The sequence below is a fragment of the Hyla sarda genome, chromosome 1, assembly GCF_029499605.1.
Source record: "Hyla sarda isolate aHylSar1 chromosome 1, aHylSar1.hap1, whole genome shotgun sequence".
In the NCBI taxonomy this organism is placed as follows: Eukaryota; Metazoa; Chordata; class Amphibia; order Anura; family Hylidae; genus Hyla; species Hyla sarda.
The window spans coordinates 244,185,574-244,199,418 of NC_079189.1; positions in this window are offsets into that span (position 1 = coordinate 244,185,574).

Below are 13,845 nucleotides of genomic sequence, written 5' to 3' on the forward strand. Positions count from 1 at the left end.
GCAGGAACAAAACAAAATCCTAGACCGACTGGTCACTGACTAAACAGATACCAGCATGCCCTGACTAACAACCGCTGAGCTTCCCTCAGCCGGTTAAACATATGTCCCCTGCAACCTTCTACTCACAATTCATGGCAGTCTCTTTGAGCCTCTCATAGCTCGGGCTGTGTACTCCTCAGCAGGCTCTGTCTCTTCCCTACAGCCCACATGCTGTCTCCTAGGAAGAGCCCCAACTATTCTGTCTCTTTTCCTTTTAAAACACACACACACTTTCCCTTCCTGATACCTCATTAATCAGGCCACAGGTGGAGCATTCTGCAGAGATAGCAAGGGAAATACACCCTTTCTTTGCCACACTGCCACATATCCCCCCCCTCTGCTCAGACCACCGGGAAGGAGCACTTGTATTCAAAAGGCAGAGTCCAACTGCCTTTCCTTTTCCTTGAACAGCTACGTCCAACAGGTTTTGAGGCAATTGGCTTCCTTCATCAGTAGATTTTATCTGCACCACTTCAATGGTGCACCCTTCTTTCATTCGCACTTTCATCAGCCACCGAGCACAAGACTTTTGGTCACCTTTGACAAATTCCTTGTAAAAAGCTCCATTCATGTCACACCTTTCCAACACCAGGTTCTTCATCTTTGTCTGTGCAGTGCTCTGGACACTAGGTGCGGACAAGGCAGATGCTCTAAGCCATTGTCTTCTTCTGTCACTGGTATGACCATTGCATGAACTTTGCTGGTGGCCAACCGAGCCTGTATCACCCATTTGCAGGTCTTCTAAGTCATCCTCCACAATTTCAGGAGGCTTCCCTTTAATGCACCTGTCCATCTTCTCCTTGAGACGGACTCTTCTCCAAATTCTACTTCTGCGGTCTTTCTTCCAGTGTTTTCTAATCCAGTGCCTCTCAGGGTTTCCACCACGACCCAGTCTTCTATCACAGTGACCGCTTTTTAAGGACTCTGCTTTCTTATTAGCCCTTTCTTTAGGGTCACCGACTTTCACAGGCTCATTTTTAGGCTGAGAACTCTTGGCTCCTTTAGCCAGTTTTTCACCTGCACCTTCAGATGTGTCACTTACTTTACTTGCAGCTTCTGCAGTTATCTCTGGTTTAACTTCTACCTCAGAGAACTTCTCTGCCTCAGAATTTTCACCATGCAATGTCAATAGCTCTGCAGCTTCAGAGGACTTCCCATATGGTTTCACCTCAGTCTCAGCTTCAGAGGACCTTTCATATGGCTTCTTCTCATGGTCTTCAGACTCTACTGTTTCTTGCGTCCATTGTTCAGACTCAGCCTTTTTTAGAGAAAGCATCCCTGTCTCCAGTAGCTTTTGCCCCACAAGCAGTTTTTCTTCTTTTACACGGACGGCTGTGGCTTTGGCCTCAGTTTCCATCTGAGACACTTTTAACCTCTCGTTAGCCAGTTCTACTATAGCTTGGTCACGACTTTCTTTTAGGACCTTCATGTCCCCTTCCAGCTTTAAACATTTCTGCTGCTCACTCTTGAGCTTAGCAGAGTTCTTCTTCTCACTTTCCAGCAATTCTGTCAAGTTTTTGACAGCATCCTCCAGGGACAGCAGTTGTTCTCTCATCTGCTCATTGTCTTTATTCAGTTGCGCCATCTTGGACACTTTCTGCTCATAGACTTTTAGCTGAGCCTCTTGTTCAGAGAGCTGAGTACCCAGTGAATTCAAGGCAGCTGCGCGAGACTTAATATGCGTTTCGTTCTGAGCCTCCAGGCTCTGCACCTTATGAGCATTTACCACTTTCTCCTTCTCCAACTCTTCCATGGCTACCAACCTAGCCTTGTGATCACTTTGTAGAGCCAGATATGCCCCACACAGGACGTTCACTTCTTCATCCTTGAATGAGATCTGCTTGGCCAGAATCTCCAATTCTCTCTCCTTGCTGGTCATAAGACCCTGGGAGCAGGACAGTTCCTCCAGCAGAGCCGCAAACTCACTTTTGTGAAGCTCCATATCTTTCTGCAGCTGAAGCGTCGCTTCCTGCTCTTTATTCAAGTCTGCAAGCATTTTTTCTTTCTCCTCTGTCAGGTGATGAACTACTTCTTCCTTTTGAGACAATTTAGCAGAAACCATCTGTAAGGTTTCTTCAAGGTTCTGGATCTGCTCCCTTTTTTTACCAAGACCAGCGCGTTTTTTTCGAGATCTCTTACTTACAGCGGTCTCCTTACTCTCGCTGCTGGACCTTGTGACATTCTCTTGTCCTCTGACAGTCACCTGTGCTTGGCCTGTCTCTTCCTTCAAGCCAACTCGTTCAGACTCTTTTCCACCTTTAGGAGTAGTCTCCCCCTTTTCAAGGGTCTTGGCCACTTGGGCTTCAGGGTAGTTCCTGGTCAGTCTCTCTGGACTGTCTCTCTGCTCACTGGCAGACTTCTCTTTTACTTCAACACTGTCTCTCTGCTGCCCAGCAGAAAGGTCTAGGGCTCCTGGGTCTGCAACAACATCTGGTCCAGTGGTTCGACTTTCCTGGTCACGATCCATCTCTGGTCCAGACATCACATCTCCTTCACTCAGGACTCTGTCTGTGACAGTAAGCGCAGCACCCAACTCCACATGTACTCTCTTCAGTACTTCTGCATTATCCACAGACATCTCTGTAGCTTCTTTTCCAGTCACCTCTTCCAGATGACCGCGCAACTCTAGCCCCAACTTGGGCTCATCTTCAGATGGTAGATGGAACCCATGTTCCTGTACCTGATCCGTTTCTGGTTTCACTGAAGATTTTGTTTCAGTCAGAGGCACACTTGTCACTTGAGTCGCTGGATCCTCTTGGACTTGACTCATGGTCTGGTCTTCAGCTCCCCCAGCAGTCTGGCAGACCCCTATCTGACCTACATCTAGTGACTGCTGACACTCCCCGTCCTCAGCCTCTGCTGAGTAACTCTCCTCTAGTGTGTGATGCAAGTCAGGTGTTGTGAGCCTATCAGGTGTACCTGCTCTAGTCACCTGACAGTCTTCCCATAATTGCTGAAAAAATTGAAAACCCATCCCCAGTACTACATCATACTCCAAGGAGGGCTCTATTGCAACCTTGTGACCTATAGTACCATAGGGAGTAGAAATACAGACATTAACCGTTTTATAACCCCAAATACCAGCCTGCATAGACACTATAGCGGGGTCTGGCTTTCTCCTGCGGGACTTTACCAGACTTATTACACATCTAGGGTCTAACAAAACCGTCATCTTTTTACCTTCTATTTCCAGCTCACACAGGTTTTCTTTTGTCCTGTCAGAGGTGGCTGCAGTTCTCTTTACATCTGAACACATCAACATAAGTTTTTCAACAAAAACATTATCAGATTGCACATGTTCAAAATTTACAGGACAGTTCATAGCACTAGGACCTAACTCAGGCAAAGTGTGTTTTGTTACATTTTCTCCTAGTCCTGCATTTAACATTTTTCTGTTCACCAGATTTTTTCAATCCGATCTGCACAGTGTGAACAGTCCCATCAGCCTTCATGAGGGGTTCCCCACCCTCACATGATTTTGCAACTGGACATAGGTTGGTACCACCTTGAACACTGTTCACACAGTCAACTAGGGAAACACCACCCTCCGACTCAGCCTTTTTATGCACAGTCCCATCATTTTTATGCACAGTCTCATAGTCACTAAACATGGCCCCCATAACCCCTGGAACAGTCTTACCAGAATCTCTTGCCGTCCAGTCAGTTAAGGGCTGGTGCTGGACACCTCTCACCAGCTTCTCTGCTGCAGAACATCGCTCCACTTGCTCTTTAAGTAGCTCTGCAACCTTAAACCCAGCATCACTGTTAGGCTGCAGTGCACACTGTAGTCTTGCAGCTTGGCTTACTCCCACGTTAGTCAGGATCTCTGTCTTGACTTTCTCATAGTCCCGTAAGATCTTTGGATCCAGTTCACAATGAACTTTTTGGGCATCTCCTCCAATGAATCCAAACACCAAGTTTCCCCAGTGTGTCTTGGGCCATGACTCATGCGTAGCAATCCTTTCAAACTCTGCAAAGCTTGCTTCCTCTTGCGCTGCAGCAGTCTGCAACAAAGCACTTATCAGGACATCCATCTTGCAACACTTCAAACCTTGCAAACACAGTACAGTCCCCTGCCAAAATGTTAGCCGCTTGCCAACAAAATTTTTCCGTTGCCCCTAGCAACGCCTTTATACACAGTCTCAAAACGTAATCTGCACTCTGCAGGTGGCCCGTCCACCTGTCTCCTTACTTGAGAAAGAGTGCCCACTCGCTTGATGCGATCTGTTGCCCCTAGCAACAACTTCACCAAAGGCGCAGTCCTGCTCTTGTACTCCACAGCTGGGCTCGTCCCACTGTCTCCTCTCTGAGAAAGAGTACACCCTTGCACCATGCACGGTAGTTTTCTCTTGGCAACAACTTCACTGCAACTCGACCACTGGTTGCTCCTAGCAACGTGTATGCCCGCATCCTCCACCAAAATGTGACGATCCGTCTTGGGGATTAGCTCTGGGATCGTCCTGGACCACGCCACAGGATGCGTTTCTTCTCAATAAACCAGCAAACAAACGCTTATAATGCAAATCTGGCACCTTGCCAGTTTTATTAGACAGGTTTCAGGGTAAGAAATCAACAAAAAGCAGGAACAAAACAAAATCCTAGACCGACTGGTCACTGACTAAACAGATACCAGCATGCCCTGACTAACAACCGCTGAGCTTCCCTCAGCCGGTTAAACATATGTCCCCTGCAACCTTCTACTCACAATTCATGGCAGTCTCTTTGAGCCTCTCATAGCTCGGGCTGTGTACTCCTCAGCAGGCTCTGTCTCTTCCCTACAGCCCACATGCTGTCTCCTAGGAAGAGCCCCAACTATTCTGTCTCTTTTCCTTTTAAAACACACACACTTTCCCTTCCTGATACCTCATTAATCAGGCCACAGGTGGAGCATTCTGCAGAGATAGCAAGGGAAATACACCCTTTCCTTGCCACACTGCCACAATATATATATATATCATTATATAATTAAAGGTAATTATTGTATTTACTCTTATTATAATTGGTCAAATAAGACCAGGTGGTTTTCAGTCTTCAAGTTAGCTCGATGTCGCCTTGATACGGGCTTAGCGCTGCCACAACTGATTCACAGAGCGTCTGAATTCATTTATATAACGGAGTTGTAGCACATTACTGTAATCCCTAAGGCCTCCTGCACTTTAATTCAGTTTCCATGTCGTCACCCATTTGAAGTTAAAACACATGGAAACCTGAGAGTGTGAATGATCCCCTAGTTCCTGGATTACAATTGTCTGGAACTCCCACTGAGACCAGAAATACTGAATGAGCTGTCTAAAATATGACCATGGTATAATTTCGTATTATTTCTAACTCTGTACACTGAGTACTATATTGACAAAATGCCATTGTATCTGTCATAATTTTCCTACATTTGGTTTGCTGTTATTCTGGTTTATCTATTGAAATTACTACTGGACTAGTCTTGCCATTATGGTAAATACCTTTAAAACAGATTCCGTTATTATTCCCAATTAGTGTTGCTCACGAATATTCGCAATTCGAATATTATTCGCGAATATCGCATATTCGCGAATTCGCGAATATAGCGCTATATATTCGTAATTACGAATATTCGTTTTTTTTTTTTTCACAGTACACATCACAGTGATCACCCCTCTCTGCTTCCAGCTTGTGTGGTGTAAAGAAGGCTGTAATACTACTGTGTGAGACTGGCGTGCGAAAATTCGCATATGCGAAGATTAGCATATGCAGATTTTCGCATATGCGAATTTCCGCGTATACTAATTTTGTGTATGCTAATATTCACATATGTTAATTTTCGCATACGCGCATTTTCGCATATGCGAAAATAAAACGAGAATATAACGAATGTGCGAATATTCGCGAATATATGACGAATATTCGTCCATATATTCGCGAATATTCGCGAATTCGAATATGGCCTATGCCGCTCAACACTATTCCCAATTTCATCAGAGGAGACATTTATAAATCATCAGACATGGGGTACTATAAATGTAACCATGTAACTTTTTGGAGGTTACAACATATGGCATTTGTCACTGGCATGTGGATTTAATCATCTAGAAAGAACTGTATGGAAAATACAAGTGAAAAGAAAAAATGATCAAAAACAACGGTAATGTATTTAAACAATAATAATGTCTGCTTTTTAAATATACATTTGAACTTTTTGTTTGTGTCCTATTAATAATCTATGTCTAGTTTAACACCAAAATCCCTTTCTGTATACCATCTCATACCAAAGTGATGTAAACGTGCTGTTAAAAGGTCCCTTTTGTTTGAGAGGAACTGCATGACGATTCGAGACAATTTAAATACTCTTTTTATTTTCTTAAATCCAGGCTGCCAATAATTCATTAGAAAATGACTTCATACTTGTGTTAGCGTTTGTAAAACATTAGACTCTATTGGCGTGCAGCCCACATTCCTCATAAAGCCATCTACTCAAATTAGAGTTGACTTTCTTTTCAGTCAGCTATGTGTATATGATTTCTACTTTTGTGTTTTCTGGTTCCTGTCTAAGATTCTGCCCTGTCCTGGCATGCCAGGTTGCATGCAATACACCTTAAACTCATTGAAATAGAATCAAACGCAATGACATCCTTGTGTATTTCAAGATTCTAATGGGAGAAGGTAAAAAGCCAGGAGGTGTACAGCCAATCAGATTACTAGGTTGGCTGAACATCCCATGCACTAATGTTCACAGTACAATATGTCCTGCACAACACATCTATACATTTCCATGTGCTGGAACGTCTCCATGCATTGGACTTACAGTTCTTTTCCATTTAAGTAGAGGATAAACTATTTTAACTATAGTGCAAATGTTTCTAATTGCAAAGTCCTAACTCTCCAGTGGTCTTATCAGGCCTGCTACTAAGGTCTTTTGGCTCCATCAATGAAACATTGCCTTTGCTTTCCAAGGTTCTATTGGGTGATTAATATTAGACTTCAAAGTTCAGATAAGGCAAAAAAGCAGCAGGTGTGGATAGATATATTGTACATCCAGGCTAGCAATATTTAAAATAGCTCATACGGCTTCATTAGTACAACAGCAAGGACAGGCCATGCCTTGTTTGGCCATTTTTTTTTAACTTGTGATTCTTTGTCCCTCCTTCACCCACACTCTTGAATAATTTTTGGTTTGACAGAAATGTCTCTTTTTGGGATGTAAAATAGAGATCTGTGGGGAGAAAAACACTTATGTTTCAGTAGACAGGACACAGGTGGTTGTGGATCCGCTGGACCTGTGTGGCAGATGACATGGATTGTACCAGGGAGAAGAGTCTAACCTGTGGCACCCAGCTCACTCAAAAGCCGAGGAGAGTGCAGGAGGGGCAGGTGGTGAGTGACGGGCTGGGATTCGCATGCGGGCTCGTCCCGCCATGCGAATCCCAGCCCCGCCGGCAGCAGCAGGAGATTGGGCCATGCGCTCACGGCCAGGGTGTGCGGCCAGAGCGCTAAACATGACAGGTATTCTAGCCAAAACTAACCTATCCCCTATCCACAGGTGGTTGGACCCCCACACGATCAGGATAAATAGCTGATAATGTAGGGGTCCAACCACTGGGACCCCCCATGATCTCTAAAAACTGGACCCGGCTCTCAGTGAGCACAGTGCTGCAGACAGCAATATGGGAGTGCCGAAGAGACCCGAGTACAGCACTCGGGCATCTCCGGCATGCCCATAGAAATTAATGGAGCGCATGCCATCTACCGCACATGCACCTCACTGACAGCCGGGGGGGCCGTTCCGGGGATCAGCTACCTGTGGATAGGGATAAGTTAGCTTTAAGCTGGTGTTCTCCTTTAAAGCCTTATCTAGACTATAATGTATTTTGAAAAAAAGGCACTAAATACACTCAATGGGGGAGAATTATCAAAACTTGATCAAGTTGAACAAAAAAGTTGACCAGTTACCCATAGCAACCAATCAAAATGCTTCTTTTATTTTGCAGAGGCCTTTTCAAATTTGAAAGAAACAAGCTCATTGGACCAGTTGCCCATAGCAACCAATGAGATTGTTTGTTTTATTGTTCAGATGCCTTTTTAAAAATTAAAGAAGCAATCTGATTGGTTACTATGGTCAAGTGGTCGACGTTTCCTCTGCACAGGTTTTAAGAAATCTCTCCAATGGTGTTTTTCCAGAAAGTGCTGTGTGTGACTCCATTCTTACAAGGATTATGCAATATAGATTTCATTTAACTAGGTGCCATATTTAAAATAAATATAGTAGCAAAGTAACATAGTTTGCTAGGCTGATCCTGCAGTGTTGATCCAGAAAACAAGAACAAACTGGAGGTAGAAGCCCATTTCCCTCTTTTAACTTCCTTCAATATAGTTGGGGTCACTGAGACATGGCTGGACTCCTCGCATGACTGGGCTGTCAATCTGCAGGGGTTTACATTGTTTCGCAAAGATTGAATGAACAGAAAAGGTGGTGGTGTCTGTCTGTATGTAAGAAGTGGTATGAAAGTCAGTGTGAACGATGCCATAGTGTGTGATGATTCTGAGGATGTTTAATCCCTGTGGGTAGAATTACAAAAGGAGGGAAATATTGAAACAATAATATTTGGTGTAATCTACAGACCCCCTAATATCACTGAAGAGATAGAAGTTCGGCTTCATAAACAAATAGAGAGGGCCGCCCGGGCAGGTACAGTGGTAATAATGGGAGATTTTAACTATCCAGATATAGATTGGGGTCCAAGGTTGGCTAAAACTACAAAGGGGCGACAATTTATTGCAGGATAATTTTATGGGCCAGTTTGTGGAGGACCCAACAAGAAGTGATGCCTTGTTGAATCTGATCATTTCCAACAATGCAGAGCTGGTTGGTAATGTAACTGTGAGGGAAAACCTTGGTAATAGCGACCACAATATAGTTACTTTTGACTTAAAATGTAGAAAACAAAGACAGGCGGGGAAGGCAAAAACATATAACTTTAAAAAGGCAAATTTCCCTGGGCTGAGATCTGCACTACAGGACATAGCCTGGGGGGAGGTGTTGTCAAATACTGATACAGAAGGTAAATGGGACATCTTTAAATCAACTCTAAATAACTATACAGCTAAATATATACCAAAGGGGAACAAATATAAATGATTAAAACTAAATCCTACATGGCTGACACATGATGTTAAAAGAGCAATAAACAACAAAAAAATAGCCTTCCAAAAATTCAAATCTGATGGGTCAGCTATAACATTTAAACAGTAAAAAGAGCTTAATGAAATCTGTAAAAATGTAATAAAAACTGCAAAAATTCTAAATGAGAGACAGGTGGCCAAAGAAAGCAAAACTAATCCTAAATATTTTTTTAGATATATAAATGCAAAAAAAACAAGGACAGAGCATATAGGACCCCTTAATAATGATAATGGGGAGGTTGTCACGGGCGATCAAGAGAAGGCGGAGCTACTGAATGGGTTCTTTAGTTCTGTATATACTATGGAAGAAGGAGGAGCTGACATTGGACAGGTCAGTGCTGGTAACATATCATGTAATGTACTGAACTGGCTTAATGTAGAGATGGTACAAGGTAAGTTAAGTAATATAAATGTAAGCAAATCTCCAGGGCCAGATGGATTGCACCCAAGAGTTCTTAGAGAGGTAAGTTCAGTAATATCTGTACCCCTATTCATGATATTTTGAGATTCACTGGTGTCTGGTATTGTGCCAAGGGACTGGCGCAAGGCGAATGTGGTGCCAATCTTCAAGAAGGGCACTAGGTCTTCCCCAGGAAACTATAGACCGGTAAGTTTAACGTGCATTGTGGGTAAATTATTTGAAGGACTTATAAGGGATTACATATAGGAATACATAGGGGATAATAGTATTATAAGTCATAGCCAGCATGGGTTTACTAAGGATAGAAGTTGTCAAACCAATCTAATTTGCTTTTATGAAGAGGTGAGTAGAAGCCTTGACAGAGGAATGGCTGTGGATATAGCGTTTCTGGATTTTGCTAAAGCATTTGATACTGTCCCTCATAGACGTCTGACAGGTAAGTTAAGGTCTTTGGGTTTGGAAATTTTAGTTTGTAACTGGATTGAACACTGGCTCATGGATCGTACCCAGTGAGTGGTGGTCAATGATTCGTACTCTGATTGGTCCCCGGTTATTAGTGGTGTACCCCAAGGTTCTGTACTGGGACCGCTGTTGTTTAATTTATTTATCAATGATATAGAGGATGGCATTAACAGCTCTGTTTCTATCTTTGCAGATGACACCAAGCTTTGTAGCACGGTACAGTCTATAGAGGATGTGTATAGGTTACAAGATGACTTGGATAGACTAAGTGTCTGGGCATCCACTTGGCAAATGAGGTTCAATGTGGATAAATGTAAAATTATGCATCTGGGTACTAATAACCTGCATGCGTCGTATGTCTTAGGGGGGATTAAACTGGCAGAGTCACTGGTAGAGAAGGATCTGGGTGTACTTGTGGATCACAGACTACAGAATAGCATGCAATGTCAGGCTGCTGCTTCCAAAGCCGGCAGGATATTGTCATGTATAAAAAATAGGCATGGACTCAAGGGACAGGGACATAATATTCCCCCTTTATAAAGCATTGGTACGGCCTCACCTGGAATATTGTTACGCCTAGCGCTCCGGGTCCCCGCTCCTCCCCGGAGCGCTCACGGCGCCTTTCTCCCTGCAGCTCCCCGGTCAGCGCTGACCGGGAGCGCTGCCCTGTCATGGCCGTTGGGGATGCGATTCGCACAGCGGGACGCGCCCGCTCGCGAATCGCATCCCAGGTCACTTACCCGTTCCCGTCTCCTGCGGTCATGTGCTGGCGCGCGCGGCTCCGCTCTCTAGGGCGCGCGCGCGCCAGCTCCCTGAGACTTAAAGGGCCAGTGCACCAATGATTGGTGCCTGGCCCAATTAGCTTAATTGGTTCCCATCTGTTTCCTGGCTATATCTAGTCTCCTCCCTTGCACTTCCTTGCCGGATCTTGTTGCCCTAGAGCCTAGTGAAAGCGTTTTTGTGTGTTTATACCCTGTGTACCAGAACTTTGCTATCTCCCCTGACTACGAACCTTGCCGCCTGCCCCCGACCTTCTGCTACGTCCGACTTTGCTTCTGCCTACTCCCTTGTACCTCGCCTATCTTCAGCAGCCAGAGAGGTGAGCCGTTGCTAGTGGATACGACCTGGTCACTACCGCCGCAGCAAGACCATCCCGCTTTGCGGCGGGCTCTGGTGAAAACCTGTAGTGTCTTAGAACCGGTCCACTAGCACGGTCCTCGCTATCCCTCTCTGGCACAGAGGATCCACCTCCTGCCAGCCGGCATCGTGACAGTAGATCCGGCCATGGATCCCGCTGAAGTTCCTCTGCCTGTTGTCGCCGACCTCCCCACACTGGTCGCCCAGCAAGCCCGACAGATTGCCCAACAAGATCACCAGCTGTCGTACTTGACCACCATGACTCAGCAACTCCAGTCGCAGCTACAGCAGATTCAGTCTCAGCTACAGCAGCAGCAACCATCTCCTCCGCCAGCTCCTGCACCTCTTCCGCAGCGAGTGGCCACTCCTAGCCTCCGCCTGTCTTTGCCGGACAAATTTAATGGGGACTCTAAGTTTTGCCGTGGCTTTCTTTCCCAATGTTCCCTGCATCTGGAGATGATGTCGGATCAGTTTCCTACTGAAAGGTCTAAGGTGGCTTTCGTAGTCAGCCTTCTGTCTGGAAAAGCCCTGTCATGGGCCACACCGCTCTGGGACCGTGATGACCCCGTCACTGCCTCTGTACACTCCTTCTTCTCGGAAATTCGAAGTGTCTTTGAAGAACCTGCCCGAGCCTCTTCTGCTGAGACTGCCCTGCTGAACCTGGTCCAGGGTAATTCCTCCGTTGGCGAGTACGCCATACAATTCCGTACTCTTGCTTCTGAACTTTCCTGGAATAATGAGGCTCTCTGCGCGACCTTTAAAAAAGGCCTATCCAGCAACATTAAAGATGTTCTGGCCGCACGAGAGACTCCTGCTAGCCTGCATGAACTCATTCATCTAGCCACTCGCATTGACATGCGTTTTTCTGAGAGGCATCAAGAGCTCCGCCAGGAAAAAGACTTAGATCTCTGGCCACCTCTCCCACAGTCTCCACTGCAATCTGCGCCTAGGCCTCCCGCCGAGGAGGCCATGCAAGTGGATCGGTCTCGCCTGACCCTGGAAGAGAGGAATCGCCGTAAGGAAGAGAATCTTTGTTTGTACTGTGCCAGTACTGAACATTTTCTGGTGGATTGCCCAATCCGTCCTCCACGTTTGGGAAACGCACGCTCACACTCAGCTCTCGTGGGTGTGGCGTCTCTTGATGCCAAGTCGGCTTCTCCACGTCTCAAGGTACCTGTTCGGATTTCCACTTCAGCCAGCTCTCCCCTCTCAGCCGTGGCCTGTCTGGACTCTGGAGCTTCTGGGAATTTTATTCGGGAGTCCTTTGTGAATAAATTCCATATTCCGGTGACCCGTCTTGTCAAGCCACTCCGCATCTCCGCGGTCAACGGAGCCAGGTTGGACTGTACCATACGTTTCCGCACGGAGTCCCTTCTTATGAGCATCGGATCCCATCACGAGAGGATTGAACTTTTGGTCCTCCCCAATTGCACCTCGGAAATTCTCCTTGGACTTCCCTGGCTTCAACTTCATTCCCCAACCCTGGATTGGTCCACTGGGGAGATCAAGAGTTGGGGGTCCTCTTGTGCCAAGAACTGTCTAAAACCGGTTCCCAGTAACCCTTGCCGTAACTCTGTGGTTCCTCCTGTATCCGGTCCCCCTAAGGTCATTAAGGACTCTGCCTGCCACAGGAAATGCCCCTCCCCCCCTCCCAGGCAAGCTTCTGTGTCCCCTCATGGCCCTCGTCCTGGTGTCACACTGCCCCGTGCCAGGTCTCGCCCTCTGCCCTCTCTCCCCATTCCTACTCCTGCGGTTCTGCCTGCCGTTGAGGAATCCCTCCTTCCTTTCCCGGTGTCCTCATCCCAGGGGAGGCAGTTACCCGATAAAGAGAAGGGGAGACCTAAGGGGGGGGTACTGTTACGCCTAGCGCTCCGGGTCCCCGCTCCTCCCCGGAGCGCTCACGGCGCCTTTCTCCCTGCAGCTCCCCGGTCAGCGCTGACCGGGAGCGCTGCCCTGTCATGGCCGTTGGGGATGCGATTCGCACAGCGGGACGCGCCCGCTCGCGAATCGCATCCCAGGTCACTTACCCGTTCCCGTCTCCTGCGGTCATGTGCTGGCGCGCGCGGCTCCGCTCTCTAGGGCGCGCGCGCGCCAGCTCCCTGAGACTTAAAGGGCCAGTGCACCAATGATTGGTGCCTGGCCCAATTAGCTTAATTGGTTCCCATCTGTTTCCTGGCTATATCTAGTCTCCTCCCTTGCACTTCCTTGCCGGATCTTGTTGCCCTAGAGCCTAGTGAAAGCGTTTTTGTGTGTTTATACCCTGTGTACCAGAACTTTGCTATCTCCCCTGACTACGAACCTTGCCGCCTGCCCCCGACCTTCTGCTACGTCCGACTTTGCTTCTGCCTACTCCCTTGTACCTCGCCTATCTTCAGCAGCCAGAGAGGTGAGCCGTTGCTAGTGGATACGACCTGGTCACTACCGCCGCAGCAAGACCATCCCGCTTTGCGGCGGGCTCTGGTGAAAACCTGTAGTGTCTTAGAACCGGTCCACTAGCACGGTCCTCGCTATCCCTCTCTGGCACAGAGGATCCACCTCCTGCCAGCCGGCATCGTGACAAATATGCTGTTCAGTTTTGGTCGCCTGTACATAAAAGGGACACTGTGGAGGTGGAAAGGGTGCAGAGACGCGCG